At 31.8% G+C, this 17,062-nt stretch overlaps 1 protein-coding gene across 1 annotated transcript in view; it reads right to left on the minus strand.

Annotated features, from left to right (window-relative positions):
• LOC140439994 (leucine zipper putative tumor suppressor 2 homolog) overlaps positions 1–16,815 on the minus strand; it is a 430,708-nt gene extending 413,893 nt beyond the window's left edge. Inside the window, exon 1 of the mRNA XM_072530217.1 lies at positions 16,478–16,815. The gene's annotated coding sequence lies outside the window, so the exon portion shown is untranslated. The remainder of the gene's footprint in view (positions 1–16,477) is intronic.
• Between the last annotated feature and the right edge of the window lie 247 nt (positions 16,816–17,062).

Here is a 17,062-nt window from a genome sequence, read left to right on the forward strand (position 1 = left end):
TCCCTCTCTCTCTCTCCAATGGCGCTACAGCCCAAATCGGGCCTTGGCCTCCTCCAAACTATGCCTCCAACCTTGTCGGTCCCGCGCCGATCTTCTCCAGGTTCTCACGTCTAGTAAATTTTGCGCGTCCGCTGCCACTTCATCCTCCCATCTTTTCCGTGGCCTTCCTTTTGCTCTTTCTTTTTCTCCAGTCTCCGTATATAATAACATTGGCGGCCTTTGAATGAAGAAATGTGAGCTATTATGTTTTCTATATCAGCAGGGTGTGTCTTCTTAGGCCTATTTCTATGCTTGACCCGGACATCTTCTGGAGAACATCCACTCATTGCTAAGCTATTTCTAATTCGACAGATCTGCATTTCAGTAACATCGAAAATACTACGAAGAGCTTTGGTACTTTTATACAAAAAAGAAGCTACATGTGGTGGACTTTGTTAATGTCGAGCTTTGTATCTTTATTTCTACTGCAGGTAAAGCAGCTTATGGAATACGACTGCGTCGTCTCTGGACCGGAGTAACGCTAAACAGGCTTGATAAATATGAATCCTGCTCATCTTTGGTCTTCATATTATTAAACATATTCAGTAGGTCAGAACGTTGTTCCTGTGGTATTACATATAAACATCCGTAACGTTTACACCTACAACCAAGATCGAAGTCATAAGCATTGAGAAAACGACTTGGTATTATTGAAAAACTTACCTACAGTAATTTCCTGTTGTTCGGGTTAAAACATCCTTATAACCTTTATGAGTTTTGTGAGCAATTCCATGTATTTTAGCTTGCTTTATGGTTTCCTTTCGATAAACTTGTCTTTTCCGTTTTCGTGTTTGATCTGTAGTTCGATCTTCACAAATGATATCGTTCTGTAATATTAGAGGTATTGTGTTGAACAGTTTCCGCCATGCTGAACTATTTTTCTAATACAAAAGAAACAAACATCACCTGTTATTAACAAAAAACGTATACAACTGATAAATTTATAAACAAGATCATTTACGCTTAGCGATGATCGTTGACTAAGTTTGGACAAGTGTTGCTTTTACAACATACCGCATGGACATCTCTTGTTTTTCTAAAACTATCCGAATTTTCTATGTAGTTTACTCCGGACATCTGGGATTTTTATACAACTGAATGTGTGGGATCGATAAAGAAACTACAATTCTATGCGAACAACATATAAAATCAAATTTGAAAAAATGAACATGTATTGTTTTTTCAATAAACGCTTCAATTGTTAACAATAATGACCTAAAGAAGACGTGAAAATATCAAATACTCAAAGAGCAATCCTGACAAGAAGTAGCAAATTATGAAGGACAAAGAGAAAGAATCGACCTAAAAAACTGTCCATTTTAAAACGTCTAGGCTATAGTCCCAACAGCAATTTTACGGCTTTGCCGATAATGATTACCTATATTACTCTTATATTGTTTTAGTATTAGATAAATTGTCATATATATCAGCTTTTCTTTTTCAAAAACATAACAGAAGGAAACCAAAAAAAAAACAGCATTTGAAGAAATGACAACGTGTGTAGCGAAAACATGTTATTATATAAGCCCGGAGAAGTTGCATATTCTAGGGTTAACGTTATTTTTTAAAAACAGGTTTGAAATTTTGCAGCAACCGTGACGATACACTTTTAAAAGATTTTATTTATTACAAAGCATACCTACCTGCCGTGACTTCAAAAGAGCTCGCGACTCTTGCATTTTAGATTTTGTTCCTGATACGGTTTCATTTTGTAGCTATCTTTTATCATTAAGGATTATAAGGGGAAATATTCATAACTCTCATATGCAAAGATCTTGTGCAGTATTACGTAACAGCTGTATTACTATGACGACAGATAAATCTATCAGCAGTAAAAGTGTACGAGCTGTTTTTCTTCTCTTATTATAATATATTATTAATATTTTTTAATGTGATTTGATTACCAAATATTATCGTTTTTTTTGTCTACTGATTTTTAACTGATTAAAAAATTATATACAGAGTGGAACAAAGTCTGAAAACGCCTGATTATCTTTTAAATGGATGGTCCGAAATGTACAAAAACTGGGATACGCCTATTCTGTAATATGGAGATTTCAAATTTGATACTTGATATCAAATTTCAAGTTGCATTCAGATAATGAAATAAAGAAGAAAGAAAGGGACACATCCTATAAGGATGTAGCGAATGTCAAAGGTGTTGATATATATCCACCGGTTTGGGAAAGGCTTTAGTATTTATTTAATAATTTATTTTTTATATTCATTTTTGACATAATATGATCGGATTGAATTATATGTTTTAACTATTTTAAATCTACCTTTAATTTTTAAATTCTTCTCTGTAAAATTTACGTTGTCACATGTTTTTAAGCTCAAGGTAGTACATTTGTTCTTAATTGCTTTTTGGAGGCACAAGTGCCGAGGACTAGATCATGAACCACCGAGTAAGGGTTTTTTTGGTCGCTATGAACGAAGCAGTAGATAAACAGAAGTCGGGATGGTAACATATACGCCATTACCATCACGATGTTAGCCACCGAGTTAAGATACTGCCCTTCTTCTTCTTCTTCTTCGTCTAGCCATTCACGTCCACATCTGAACATAAGCCTCTTCAAGTCTTCCTTTCCATTGTTTTTTATTGTACGCTACTTGTAGCCAATTTTTCCCGGCAGTCCTTTTCAGATCATCTGTTCATCTCATAGGAGGTCTGCCTCTGGGTTTTGTGTTGGTATGGTCTCCAGGTTAAAATTGATCTGTGCCATTTGTTTAGATCGCTCCTATCTACATGTCCAGTGTATTCCCATTTCAACTTTAATAATTTTTGCACCACATCGGTGACTTTGGTTTTCTGTCTTATTCATGTGTTTGTTTTCTTGTCCTTAAGTGATATACCTAGCATTGCTCTTTCCATCGCGTGTTGAGTGACTCTAAGTATATTCATATTCTTTTTTGTGATTGTCCATGTTTGTGCCGCATAAGTTAATATCGGAATAATGCATGCATCAAAAACTTTAGATCTAAGATGTAATTAAATTTGTTGATTTCTGAGTATATAGTTCAGTTTACCGAATGCTGCCCAAGCTAACTTTCTTCTTCTTTTTATTTCTTCAGTTTGAATTTCCCTATTTAGTATTATTTTTTGTCCTAAGTATATATATTCTTCAACTTTTTCTATAACTTTATCGTTTATTATTGTCACGGTGTCTTCGGAGTGCATGACTTTGTTTTGTTTAAATTCATTTTCAGTCCTATTTTAGAAGATTCGGTATGTAGTTCTAAAAGCATGGTTTGCATTTCTTGTAGGTCAGTAGCTATCAGGATTATGTCATCTGCAAATCGTAGATTACTGAGGTAGCGGCCATTGATGTTTATTCCCTTATATTTCCAATTTAGGTTTTTAAAAACGTCCTCCAAAACTAAGGTGAACAGTTTGGGTGATAAAGTATCTCCCTGTTTGACTCCCCTGTTTAATGGTACAGGGTTCGTGTGTTCATTTTCATTTAGGTAGTATGTAGCTGTAGCTTGGTTCATAGTTTCTTAAGTTAATATATCTGCAGTCTATTCTACAATTTTGCATTGCGTTTATTACGGCCGTGTGTTCTATGGTATCGAAAGCTTTTTCGTAGTCTACAAATGCTAGGAAAACTGGAAACTTGTATTCGTTACATTTTTCTATTAATATTTTTGTGGTTAACAGGTGATCGGAAGTTGAATAGCCTTTTCTAAAACCTGCCTGTTCATATGGTTGGTATTCGTCTAATTTTCTTGTTAGTCGAGTAGTTATGACTTTGGTGAGTATTTTAAACAGGTGTGACAGTAGGCTGATGGGTCTGTAGTTTTCCAATTTTCGACTATCACCTTTCTTCTGTAATAAGATTACTTTAGAGTTGTTCCAGCTCTTAGGGACTTTGCCCTGATGTAAACAACTGTCCACAAGCTTAGTTACAATTGCAATTAGTTCCTTACCTCCTTCTAATATCATATCTGTGGTAATATTATCTTCTCCTGCAGCTTTATTTCTCTTCATGTTTTCCAATGCTGTAGTTACCTCTGAAATTGTTACTTTTGGCATTATTTCTGATCCAACATTTTTTATTAATTTCCGTGCTGGTCTCATCTCATCATCTTGTTGAAGTGTTCTGTAAAGTTCTGTGTAATATTCTTCTATTCGTGTCAGTATGTTTTCTCTAGTTGTGATTTTATTTTCGTCTTTTCCCATTAATGATATCATCTGACGTCGTCCTAGTGTCAGTCTGAGGCATTTCATACTCTTATTTTTTTCAATAGTTGTTATTAATTTTTCGTTTTCTTTTCTTTTTTGTTGTCTGATACTGCCCTAGCTACAATTAATTCATCTTTCAACGAAAGTGCCGTTCCTTGTACAAGATGACTGACGCAAAGTGATTTCCCATTTTCAATTACAAATAAAGTCTATTCAATTATTTATTATTGTTAAATATTAAACCAGTGTATTTCAATATATGAGTCCGCTAGATACAACACTTTCTATTTACCGTATAAGTCAAACTTAGTTATTTTTCAAAAAACTGGTAAATTTCGTAAAAAACCTTAGATTTAATAAATGGCACTTTTTTTGTATAAAATTTGAAAATACCGAGTTTTGCAATTCAACTATGTTTGCAAATACATAATAATAGTCAACCATTAACGATATTAGTGGTTCTTTTGGTCTGTTTTCCAAACATAGTGTATTACGAATAAGGAAGAAAGCATGTGATAAACTTTTAATCAACAGTTTATTTTTATACTATTTATAATATATTTATATACTATATTTTATAAAATGTGAGATCCGGCTGGTCTCTCCAATTTTCACCAAGATTTTTTCTAAGGAGATTGTTTATGGACGATTTATCTCCTTTCAATGAACATCCAATCTGTTATAACTTAGGTTTTAATAAAGAAATATGTTTCCTTTTTCGTATTATAGACTTGCGGAACCCTATATCAGAATGATAAAATATTTCCCCCCTTACCGTGGTCATATGATCTTTGTCCTTAGAAAATATGAATCTTTTTGATGCATTACATGTCATTTAAAATGCCAGTGGGAAGGTTTTTTCACAACAACGTCACTCGTCTTTCTCCAGTCTGATATCTGCCTGTCTTTACCAAGTCTCAGCACCTTTGAGTGTTTTCCAATTACGTCTTCATATTCTTTTCTGTTTATTACAACGTTCTTTTATCTCCCATCTTCCTTTCTATCATACCGAAAATCCTATCTGGTGGCAAAAAGGAATGAAAGTAAACGTAAACTCCACTTCCTTGATGTAACCAGGTGCTTCATAAACCATTCAGTAGATTATCATATACATCATCGTGCTATTTTTATTCTGTCCATCACATCCATTTGCAAATAGGCGAACTTTTCCAATTTGATAAGTTTAATTTTATGAGAGTATCATGAACAGCAGAGGCAACAGCATTTGAATCTTTTGGATGTTTATAATCCAGCCACACATATGACGTCACATTTGCAGAAGAAAGATGGGATTTTGAATTTCCAGCCACGATGGTGAAATTATAAAAAATTATTTGCTGTGAGAAATAAGCTGCCTGATTGGGAAGCTTTGATAAGGAAAGATTTTTATTGTTTTGTTTTTTAACAAAGAATAAAAGCCTTTAGCTCTTAACGAATGAACTCTCTGCTCTGTTATAACCTTTAATTTTTCTTGTTCTCAATTTTATTTTTTCAAAATGTCCTTTACGGACTGATGTAGATAAAGTTGACAGTACATTCTGTAAAGCTTTGTAAAATTCAGATCACATGGTAAATACAATCTAGTTGATCGTCCTCTAATATAATGACTCTCTGCACCGTTCAAACGCCCCATAAATGTTTGAATAGATAATTTTATTGGATCAAATCTACCTTTTGTTGTTTCTCCACCTCTTCTCTCTTTTGGTATTTTACTCCAGATAACGAACCTTCTTACAACACGCTCTATTCTATTAGAACTAAAATGAGTTATTCCAAGAAATGCTTTTTTGCATACTCTTAAAAGTCCACCCTCTACTGTAGGAACAAAATATTTAATTGAAATTCCATGTAGGTTTGTTTGTACTTGATCTCTTGGGCTTTTGACCTTTCAGCAAAAAAAATATCTTGTTTTATTTTTATATATTATTACTTACAACAATACTTTTTTGTATGATTACAGTTGAGAAATCCGGGTAAATCCTTAGGTTCATGCCTAAAAATATTGACAATAAGTTCCGAACCTATCTACTTAATTGTAGACACCCCTTACCTCTTAAGTTTCATTACATTTTGTTTCCATTTTTTTTTTGTTTAAATCGTTTTCTCCCTTTTTCTTTTTTACAAGGTCTAATATGCACATGAAGATCCGCAATATCAATTATTTGTAATAAAGTTATTTTTAGCACTCAAGCAACAAACCGTGCACTCGGTTGCATGTGCGCCTTCATCATGACGTATGATGGCGTAATTGACATGTGCACATGTGACTCAAACAATGTAAGCGATTGGCCAATTGCAATTCCACAGTTATGTAACTGCATAGGCTCACAAATACAGAGTTTTGCATCTGACTTAAGATTTCTAAGGCCTATTTGTTAGTAGATAGTCCAGTCCACATCTGGTAAAAGCATATAACAGGCACATGGGCGGAGGAAACTCGTTAAACAGTCTCATTGGAAGATACACAAATAAACTGCAGACAAAGAACTGGTGCTTAAGGATTTTTTCCATCTTGTAGATCTCACACTCGTAAATAGCCGGATTATTATAAAATAGTAAGAAAATGGAATAAAGCATATGACGTTAGTAAATTTTAGAATGTAGGTAGCTGACTACTTATGTAGATCAGACATGCAAAACAAGCAGGCGAAGAAGACCATCTATGAGTTCCATAAAACCGAAAATACAGTCGAAGAAAAAGAAAGGCTCGACAAGCTTTATCCCTCCAAAATATGTTCGTATAGATGCTGTAGGACATTGGCCAATCTACACAAGCAATCGGACTAGATGCAAAAAATCAAACCGTAAAAAATTAACATATTAGACGGTAAAGTACAGACCAAAGATCAGTAGGAAGACGTCAGAACTCGTGTCTGAAAGACCTGAAGAGATGGTTATCCGTAGAAATCTTTCGTACAGCAGCTTCAAAAGCTACAGTTGTCATTTGGATATTTGGATAGCCAACCTTCGAAAGGAGACAGCACAATAAGAAGAAAAAAGTAAATTATATTAAATGTTACAAATGGTGGTTTGCAAAAATTCAAATTGTTTCTTTGATTTTCAGCACAGAGGTACTTAAGTATTTTAACACCTATATAAAATTTTGACTAAATTCACTTTGTATCAAATTTGCTACATTACCAAAAATGTTGTGAAATTAACAAACGAAATGCATTCATTTTTGTATTATTTTTTTCGAACTCCCATGTAAAATACTTATCTATTTTTTTCCAATATCCAATAAAAAGTACACAGTGTAGGGTTAAACTCAATTTTTTTCTTAATAGATATTTTTTGTGTGATATATATATATATGCAGAAACGTTTAATTAATGTCAATTAATTATTCATAAAAGAGTTTAAAATTATTGCTATATTTATAATTCACAGATATTTAAAAATGAAATAATAATATAAATGACTAACAACCATGACAACAAATTATAATGGCGTATATACCATTACTTGAGCTATTTTCTTTGTTTCAATACTGGTAGGAAATATTACCGTATTAGCTACATAGAAAATACGAAGAAACTTATTTTATGTTGCTCATATAAAAATTTTAAACAAGGTTTTGAGGGGCATAGGAAACACGTTCCTATAACATTTACTGAAAGATAAATTATATCTTTAAAAATAACAAAGAAGATTGAAAACGGAACGTGTTGTGAAGGTAAACAATTCTACAAACCATAAATAGTTTACCAACACACAGGACATTCACACTGACGTTTAAAAAATAACAGAACATTTTTATTATATTAAATGATAATTAGAGAAACTTATCTACAAAATTTAGTCATTTTGATAATAGAAATGGTAAATCCAGTATGTTTTTATTTGGTACTATTTCCAATAATGGATATAAACATTTCATGGTATTAAATAAAAAAAATGCAAAATCACTAAAATATGTGTAAAAAGTCATAGAAAATCCTTTAAAATGAGGGTTTCTAAGTTATTTTTGTTAATTGGTTGATTAATTATTGCAAAAATAGATTAAAAAGTCGATGTTTTTTAAAATTAATAATAACTTTTCTAAAAATACACAAAAACTTTGATTTCGCGTAAGAATAAGGACAATATCACAAATATTCAGTTTAAAAAATTTCAAGAAGTTTTACTTAATAGTTGTTGCACAATTAAAATTGTTTATACTAAAAAGTTTTTATCTACAACATTATTATACGGAAACTATGGGTTTACATAAATTCTGAAAGCACCAAATTGAGGAAAAATGCATATTTTATTGAATTAAATCATATAACGATTAAAAAGCTTATGTTAAATATTGTAAAATAGGTTTGCAAAAGTACTGTGATTTTAAGCTTAAAAACAATTAAAATCATTCAGATGCAATAACATGTAGGAATTTAAATTTTTTATACGCTATGTTAGCATTTTTACATGAATTCAAAATTTAGGATACTTTTTTTCATTACCTCATCTATTTCATTAAGTATCTTCATAGTTTTTCCATCTTTCTTCTTCCTATTGGACTTTCTAGTCTGTAATGTTTATTCATCGTTCTTAGTCCACTCTTCTGATGTCCGTATCAGGCTATTAGTTTTTCCTTTATACAGTGTGTCTGTAAAGTATGAAATAAATTCGATATTTCCTAAATGAAAAGCCTCTTAAAAAAATCTAAAACACGCCAATTTTTAAGTTTAATGTTCTACATTTTAGAATAAAATTTTATTCTACAAGGTGATACACATTGAAGTGATGACGTCATCGGCTCTTTTTTTAAATGTAACACCCTTTTTTATGACATTTTTAGATCGATAAAAATGAGCTGATTCCAAAAAAGTATAATACTGAGGCTCTAACGGATATAATTTGAAAGATATGCGCTTAGAAAATTCTTTTTTTTTTGTTTTCTAATATTAATAAATTATAAATAGATTATAATAAATAACTTAAAAGTAATCCAGTAATTAATACATAAGTTTATCTTAAATGTTCGAATTGTAGCCCTTGTTGTATTTCACAGTAACCCAAACGTTGTAAAAATTCTTGTAGGACCTTGTTTATGGTTTCTTGAGAAATATTGTTTATTTCTTCACGAATTCTTGTTGTAAGTCTTCAATATTTGCAGGTTTCGTTTTGTAAACAACATTCTTTAAATGACCCCACATAAAATAATCCAAAGGATTGAGGTCTGGCGACCTCGCTGGCCATTCAACATGTCCACGTCTTTCAATCCACCTGTTCGAAAAAATTTCGTTTAGGTACCTTCTAACATTTGCAGCATAATGCGGAGGCGTACCATCCTGTTGCAACCATAAACTTTCATCAAAACCTCCAGGATTAATTCTACTGAGGAATAAATTAACATAACTAGGTACGAGATACCCTTTTAAAAACTGAAGGTATGCTGGCATGTTTAAATTACCTTCGAAAAAGTAGGGTCCGATGATTCTATTTCTTACAATGCCAGCCCATACGTTTACCTTTTGCGGTTATTGTGTATGATGTTCCCGCGTCCAGTTGGGGTTTTCTTTTGACCAGTATCTACAATTCTGACGGTTGACCTCGCTATTTAATGTGAATGTAGCCTCATCAGAAAAAATAATATTTTGAACCAAGAGCAGTTATCCATCATTGTTTCGCATATCTTTCAAATTATATTCATTAGAGCTCGAGTCTTATACTTTTTGGAATCAGCTAATTTTTATCCATCTAAAAATTTCATAAAGTATAGGGTGTTACATTTAAAAAAAAAGAGCCGATGACGTCATCATCTTAATGTGTATCATCTTTTATAATAAAATTTTGTTGTAGAATGTAAAACATTAAACTTAAAAATCGACGTGTTTTAGATTTTTTTAAAAAGGCTTTTCTCATTTGGCAAATATCGAGTTTATTCCATACTTTATTACTGTATGATTGACCATAATCAATTATATCGGAGTGTTTATTTCCTTACGTTTTTTAATAATTGCGTTATTTATTATCTCGTCTTGTGCCTATACAACTTCTCCTTAGAAATTCCACTATTGTTGCCCTTATTTTATCAATTGTATTTATTATTTATAATCCCGTCTTTAGATCCGTACGTCAGTATGTTTCTGGCTATGATGTAAATTCTCATTTTTGTTTTAGTAACGCTATTGTTCCATAATATTGAGTGCAGTTTTCTTATACAGTCTGGGATTTCCCTTAGTCTACAGATTATTTACATATCACTTAGTCGTTCATCTATTTGATTAAAAACTAAATAAAGTTTTAAAAGATCAAACCACAATTGATTGTAATAAAAACTATAGAGAAAAACTGTTATTTTTTTTTCACTTTCTACGTGATTAAAAATAAGACTCAGCTCAATTTTAAGCCCCTCTCCTACATTTTTTTTTCGGTGAGTTGCAATCAACTTAAAAATTTCAAAAAATTCACACGCATAGCTGAGGCTCTTAAAAAACTTAACTATTTTTTATAGACCAGTATGTTGAATGTAAATAACCTAAAAATGCATTTTTTAAGCTTATAACTTTTTTAAGATGGCTGCAGGTCTAGTTTTTTTTTTCTATTTTGTGTGTTTAATCAAAAACTATATTTCTGATTTTTTCCAGATTTTTTCGTCAGATGCGCCACCTGCCAAAACTCAAAAACTTGTTTTTTATGGTTTTTAGATTTTCTCTATTTTATAGACTTAAAAATAGATCAAATCAAGGATTTTTTATAGGTGATATATAATATAAAGTAACTGAGTCCTTTAGGACATTCAAACATTTGACGAAACACCTTTAAACCCACGAAAGCTCATGTTTTTCACGGTTTATAGGGGATTTTGCAGGGTTATGCGAGTTTTTGCGGCGTTAATAATATTTTTTGAGATCGGTACAACGTCAATAATTTTTTAAATTTTTTACGTTTTATGTAAATAAAAAATAAGACAGCTCAATTTTAGTTCGTTTACATTTTTTTCAAAAATGGGGTTTGTTTATAAACAATAAGCAATTTAAAAAGTACCATTTAAATAAGAGTTCAAGTTTAGGAAAAAAAAAAAGTTAAAAAAAGATTCCTTTAAAAATGAGCAGTCCATGATGCGCCAAAGATAAAGGCTTTAAAAGTAAAGCGATTTTACTATTTCAAAAACTGAACTGATGAGGAATTAGCTTCACAAAAACTGGTACAAAGAAACCAAAACTAAAACCTTTAACAAGAGGTGATGATTTTTATACATCTGTATAAAAATATCAAAATTAAAAACAAAAATATTTACACAAAGTGGTATATAAATGTTATCTTACAAAAACTAAATCAATTTATATATGACATCAGGAAAAATCTTTAAAAATCGATAGTAGAACGCAAAAGTTGACATAAAAAGAGCTCACCATAATGGAAAAAAAAACAAAAATAAAACCAAATCAACGACAACAAATGAGTAAAATATTTTTTTATAATTGGGCCTTAATATGTCGCCACAGCATTGGCCACAATATTTTATGACGCCACAGCATTGGCAACAGCATGTAATGTAACGCAACTGTAAAATTAAAATTACTTCGTATATGAAAAGACAGCAATATTAGCAAAATAAATTAAAACTATTAAGCACAATAATTTTTTCTATTGTCACATATGCACCTGGAACATGGACGTTAAACGTCGCCTACCGAAGAAAAATAGATATCTTTGAACTGTGAGTGTACAGAAAAATATTGCGAATATCGTACACAGAACATCGCACCAAGATTTCAATTATAAGGCAACTAAAGACTCAATAAAAATAAATCAGTCCTACTTCAGATACTTAAGACACGCAGTGTAAAGAACAAAGACCTAAAAAAACTTAGAGGATAAATTCAACGGCAAACGACCGCAGGAATGTTTGTTACATGCTGGATAAACCAATCCATGGTTATTATTGGCCATGGTCTACATGAGACTTCTCTAGAAGCCCAACACAGAAAAAAAGAGAAGCCCACGATTTGAGCGATCGAGGAAGATATTCTATAGTCACTATATTCTTTCGAGAATCAACAGATAATAGAAAAATGATAATGAAAGTGAAAAGAAACTGAATGAAAAGTAGCAAAGAAATAAATGAAACGAACAGATGCGATTAAAATATACAAAGTATAGAAAAACAGAAGAAGGAAATACAGACAACAGCTATAAGACAAAAAATAAATTCTATAGGAAGAAAATAAACGCTTGCAGAAAACTAAATAGGACTAAACTAACAAGGAAGTTCTTGGTGAAAAAAATATAAATAAAAATAAATCGTTCTCAAGACGAAGAACTCCATGGTTTTGTACAGAAGTGAATGAAAAAAAGTAAAGAAAAGAAAAAAGCTTACCTTAAATGAATGTCAATTAAAACACAAGAGGCATACCATAATTACAAAACAATTAGAAACGAAACACATGCACTTGTAAGAAAAATAAAAAATGATGGGAATTGGGAACACTTTTCGAAAGAAATGGAACATGATTTTTACGGTCAACAAAAGGAAATAAGGCGCTTCATATGATGTCAAGAAACGGAGGTAAAGGAACTAATAGAACCAAAACACATAGAAAAGGAAAAGGATACGTGGATTGACTACCTAAAAAGGCTTTATGCAGAGCGAGAACAAACGACGCTTGAACCGGAAACACCAGAAATTACCACAAATGAAGAACTTGATATAAATGTACAGGAAGTTTTAAAATACTTGAAAAGCTGAAGAACAGAAAAGCAGCAGGTAAAGACGGAATACCAAACGAGTTACTGAAATATTGTGGAGCAGCAATGACAGACCAATTAACAACATTAATTAATAAAATAATAAAACACAATAGAATACCGGAAGAATGGAGAACGAGCTAACTAATTTTACTATTCAAAAAAGGAGATAAAAACCAGACAGAAAACTACAGAGGTATAAACTTGTTAAATACTACGCTGAAACTTACAACAAAAAGTGCTAATAACTTAGAGGGTAAGTTGAGCAAATGAACAACAGGGTTTTCGTAGTGGAAGATCGTGTACAGATGGAATATTCGGTATAAAAGAAATTACTGAGAAATCACTAGAGTATAATAGACCAGCATTTCTGTGTCTGATTGGCCTAGAAAGCGTTTGACAAAGTAAGACTCAAATATGTAATCCATCTTCTCTATAATAAAGAAGTTCCCTTAAATATTATAAAAACTATCGAAAACATCTACCAAAACAATAAAATGAAAGTTAGAATAGATGGATAACTAACAGAACCTATAGAAATAGGCAGCGGAATAAGACAAGGGGACTCATTGAGCCTCATGCTCTTCAATTTAATCATGGATGATATCATCAAAAACGTTAACAAAGGAAGAGGATTCAGAATGCAAAACAAAGAAATAAAAATACTCTGTTCCGCAGACGACGCAATATTGATAGCCCAAGATGAAGATAGTCTGCAAAGACTGGTCCACAGTTTTAACATAAGACCAAAAGAATTTAATATGGCAATCTCATCTCAAAAAACTAAAACAATAGTAGTTAGCAAAGAATCAACCAGATGTAAAATAAAAATTGATGGCATCAGTATTGAACAAGTAATAGAAATAAAATACCTAGGAATTACACTCTCCAGCAATGAAGACCTGGACAAAGAAGTAAACGATCAAGTACAAACAACAAATGAAGCAGACTGTCAGGATGCCTTACTAACACTATATGGCGAAACAGACACATAAACACTGAGATGCAGTTAAGAATTTATAAAGCCAGTGTAAGACCAATAGTGGAAAGGGCAGAAATGAGACTACTGAGAAGAATTACAGGAAATACGCTGACAGATCGAAAGAGAAGTAAAGACATTTGAAGAAAATGTAACGTAGCACATAAGCAGAATGGAGTAGACCCTTGTCGTCAAAATAGCAAGAGATAAGTCACCAATCGGCAGAAGAAGTATCGGACGACCGCGCAAAAGATGGATTGACAACCTTCCATAGAGGTACTATTAATCCGCCAATGAATAGGCAGAATTGCTTATAAAGAGGAAGAAGATAAAGAAGAAAACTAAACACATATTGGAAAAGAAAAAAATTAAAACAACAATAATAAAGAACTAATCACACATGAATTAATAACCAAATTTTATTTAAAAACGATTAGTGAACAGTAGCTGATGACATCTTTGATCAAAAACCAAATTATGAAATAAATTGTTTATAAGATTTCCAGTGGACGATAAAATGAACAAGTTTCCAGTAAATCCATCAAATTCTCATAATTCTCATTACGGGTTACCCGTAATCACTCATTAAGTGATTACGGGTGTATATAAGCACTAAAAACATTTGAAAAAGTTTTTTAAGGTCTCTAGGTGGAATCACAATTAGAAACCTAATAAGAAAGGATATTATACCACATCCAATACATGATAAGAAAAGGAAAAGCAAGAATATGAACCTAAAATCATACTGAGTTATAAAATGATTATCAAAGTTAATATGGAAAGCCAAATAGAATAAAAACACCAGTATATCTTCAAATAACTAATAGACAGCTAATCATTAGTAAAATGATTAAGGATAAGACAAGGGGACTCATTGAGCACCATGCTCTTTAATTTAATCATGGATGATATCATTAAAAGCGTTAACAAGGGAAGAGGATATAGAATGGAAAACAAAAAAATAAAAATACTCTGTTACGCAGACGAAGCAATATTGATAGCCCAAGATGATAATAGTGTGCAAAGACTGGTCCATAGATTTAACATAAGAGCAAAAGAATTTAATATGACAGTCTCATCTCAGAAAACTAAAACGATAGTAGTTAGTAGTCAGCCAAGAACCAACCAGATGTAAAATGGAAGTTGATGGCATCAGTATTGAAACAAGTAATCAAAATAAAATACCTGCTTATTACACTGTCCAGAAGATCAAGTACAAAAAGCAAATAGACTGGCAAGATGCCTTAATAACACTATATGGCGAAGCAGACACATAAACACTGAGATGCAGTCAAGAATTTATAAAGCCAGTGTAAGACCAATAATGGAAAGGGCAGAAATGAGACTACTGAAAAGAATTACAGGAAATACGCTGACAGATCGAAAGAGAAGTAAAGACATTTGAAGAAAATGTAACGTACAGTGTATAAATGAATAGACACAAAATAGAAAAAAATGGAATAACCACCTAAGCAGAATGGAGTAGACCCTTGTCGTCAAAATAGCAAGAGATAAATCACCAATCGGCAGAAGAAGTATCGGACGACCGCGCAAAAGATGGCTTGTCAACCTTCCATAGAGGTACTATTAATCCGCCAATGAACAGGCAGAATTGTTTACAAAGAGGAAGAAGGTGAAGAACAAAACTAAACACATATTGGAAAAGAAAGAAATTAAAACAATAATAATAAAGAACTAATCTCACATGAATTAATAACCAAATTTTATTTAAAAACGTTTAATGAACAGTAGCTGATGACATCTTTGATCAAAAACCAAACTGTGAAATAAATTGTTTATAAGATTTCCAGTAGACGATAAAATAAACAAGTTTCCAGTAAGTCCATCAAATTCTCATAATTCTCATTACGGGTGTATATAAGCACTAAAAAAAGTTTTTTAAGATATATAATTGGAATCACAATTAGAAACCTAATAAGAAAGGATATTAGACCACATCCAAGACATGATAAGAAAAGGAAAAGCAAGAATATGAACCTAAATCCATACTGAGTTATAAAATGATTATCAAAGTTAAGTATGGAAAGGCAAAAAGAATAAAAACACCAGTATATCTTCAAATAACTAATAAACAGCTAATCATTAGTAAAATCATTAAGTATTAATATTTATATTAATACATACATACATACATTAATTTACATTAATACTTAAAGTAAGAACAAATAGATAACAGATGTGTTATAAAGTTTATTCATTACTAGATCTACTTGATTTCATAAGAAACAAATTGTGCTAAATAAAAGAAAATATTCGACAGTTTAAAGATAAATATATGTTCTTCAAAATGATAGAGATTCAAATTACGGTGACATAAAAGTCTCCTTGATTCTTTCAATGATTGAATGGTTTAGTTAATACTAAAACCTTTTTCAAAAAGTTGGATAAATTATAAAAATAATGGCATCTGAAATATTCTCAAAAAATTATTAATAAAAGAAGAAGCTCTAAAAAACGTAATATAAACCGTTTGTTAATAATGTATAATCATACAATTTTATTTATCCTCTTATTTAATGTCCTTAGTATATAAATAGCGGATACAAAATGCAAGTGTTTCTTCATTCACTTACCAAAAATAAGAAACTCGTTTCAAAATAAAAACTCAGCAAAACAATGTTCAAATCACAAATTCCGCGCACTCACCATAAATCCTCAATAATTATAAAACAGTATCAATTAAAAATAACAAAAAACTTAACAGTCGAATAGTTAGTCTTGACCTAGAAAACTGTATTTATTCACATGAACCGTCCCACTGAAGAACCAAGGAAGACGCGAGGAGAAAGATCTCGAGACCACTGACTTACTGACTGCCGACTGGTCCAGCGAGCTGTGCAAGAACTGCCCGCGATCTCGCGATCGTCAAGTGTTCACTCGCGAAGAGCTACAGGTGGAATAAACACTCGCCGGCTATAGCCACACTTACACAGCATACACTAATTTCTGTTTCTGCAAGGATTTTTCTCCAATCAGTGCGCTGCCTAAACTGAGCCAATAAAGTGCGCGATTTTTGCGCGCCACTTGTGAAGGCCTTGAATCTTTGACTTAGAAAGAACAAAGCCATTGTTTTTATCTAAATAACTATAAAATTAAAATTTTTAAAGAGCATCGAACCAAACTTTTATGTTGTGCCTTTAAACTAGATCAGTATTATA

Source organism: Diabrotica undecimpunctata, chromosome 4, assembly GCF_040954645.1.
Source record: "Diabrotica undecimpunctata isolate CICGRU chromosome 4, icDiaUnde3, whole genome shotgun sequence".
Classification (NCBI taxonomy): Eukaryota; Metazoa; Arthropoda; class Insecta; order Coleoptera; family Chrysomelidae; genus Diabrotica; species Diabrotica undecimpunctata.